Raw genomic sequence first — 2,045 nt, 5'->3', positions numbered from 1 at the left:
CTGCTGATTCGGATGCACAGTGCTAAGTATGAGTGTTCAAACAGCAAGCTATTTTAATTAAATTAATTAACTTTTTTGAGACAGGGTCTCACTCTTTCACCCAGGCTGGAGTTCAGTGGTATGATCTCCGCTCACTGCAACCTCTGCTTCCCAGAATCAAGTGATTCTCCTGCCTCAGCCTCCTGAGTAACTGGGATTACAGACACATACCACCACACCAGGCTAATTTTAAATTTTTTTATAGAGATGAGATTATACCATGTTGCCCAAGCTAGTCTTGAACTCCCGAGCTCAAGCGATCTGCCCACCTCGACCTCCCAAAGTGCTGCAATTACAGACATGAGCCACCACATCCAGCCTATTTTAATTTTATAACCTCTCATGACATCTCTCCTTCCTCAATTTGTCTTCTGAGGGTTCTGACTTTAGCCAGAATTGGAAAGAGGCCCAATGCTTCATGAAGGTTGACAGCTGGAGAAGTAGTAGAAGGTTGCCTGGCAACAGTGGTGTTAGGGCAGACAGGAGCAAGTCCCTGGGTGGTTTCCTAGCAGAAGGAATGTGGGCAGGGCTGAGCCTAGGAGGCAAGATAGGAGATGACAAGGGTGCCCAGATTGTCGGCTTCTGAGGAATTTCTCATCCCTGCTCCCCAGAGCCTCTGGACACAGCCCATCTCTCTCTCTCTCTCTCTCTCTCTCTCTCTCTCTTTTTCTCCCCTCCCTTCTGTTTCTCATCTTTTCCTCCTCTTTTTTCTTTTTTCGCTTTCCCTCTCATCCTTCCCTCCTCCTCCTTTTACTTCTCATTCTTCCTTTTCTTCTTCCTCTTCCTCCTTCTCCTATTACTATTACTACTGATAATAACAACAGCGAACATTTGTTAAATGCCTCATCTGAGAGATTTTCTTTTGGAGTGATTAAAAATTTCTGACACTAGGCCAAGCGCTGGGGCTCACACGTGTAATCCCAGCACTTTGGGAGGCCAAGGTAGGCAGATCACTTGAGCTCAGGAGTTCAAGACCAGCCTGGGCAACATGGTGAAAGCCAGTTCCCTAAAAAAAAAAAAAAAAAAAAAATTAACTAGGCATGGTGGTGCATGCCTGTGGTCTCAGCTACTTGGGAGGCTGAGGTGGGAGGATCATTTGAGCCCAGAAGGTCAAGGCTGCAGTGAGCTGTGATTGCAGTCCAGCCTGGGAGACAGAGTGAGACCCTGTCTCAAACAAACAAACAAACAAAAAAAAGCCAGGCGCGGTGGCTCACACCTGTAATACCAGCACTTTGGAAGGCTGAGGCAGGCGGATCACAAGATCAGGAGATCAAGACCATCCTGGCTAACATGGTGAAACTCCATCTCTACTAAAAAAAAGTACAAAACATTAGCCGAGCGTGGTGGTGGGCGCCTGTAGTCCCAGCTGCTCTGGAGGCTGAGGCAGGAGAATGGTGTGAAGCCAGGAGGTGGAGGTTGCAGTGAGCCAAGATCGTGCCACTGCACTCCAGCCTGGGCAACAGTGCAAGACTCCATCTCAAAAAAAATTTTTTTCTTTTCTAATACTAGATAGTGGTAATGCTTACACAACATTGTGGATGTACTTATGTACTTAGTATCAGCAAGTATTGTACATTTTAAAAACAGTTAGAATGGTAAAATTTTGCTTTATGTAATGGTAAAATTTTACCACAGTAAAAATAAAGTCTAGGCATGGGTAAAGAATAGTTTAGGACCACTACAAAATGAAGAGAAGTCAGCATGAGGAGGTTCTCAAATGGGTATCACTCCCTGATAAGAAGATAGAAGGAGGCCAGGTGCAGTGGCTCACGCCTGTAGCCCCAATACTTTGGGAAGCTGAAGTGGGTGGATCACGAGGTCAGGAGTTCAAGACCAGCCTGGCCAATATGGTGAAACCCCATCTCTACTAAAAATACAAAAATTAGCTGGGCATGTTGGCGGGTGCCTATAAGTTCAGCTACTTGGGAGGCTGAGGCAGGAGAATCGCTTGAACCTGGGAGGCGGAGCGAGATTGCACCACTGCACTCCAGCCTGGGCAACAGAGA

This window comes from Mandrillus leucophaeus, unplaced genomic scaffold, assembly GCF_000951045.1.
Source record: "Mandrillus leucophaeus isolate KB7577 unplaced genomic scaffold, Mleu.le_1.0 Scaffold104, whole genome shotgun sequence".
Taxonomy (NCBI): Eukaryota; Metazoa; Chordata; class Mammalia; order Primates; family Cercopithecidae; genus Mandrillus; species Mandrillus leucophaeus.
Note: the sequence above shows the minus strand (reverse complement) of the source record.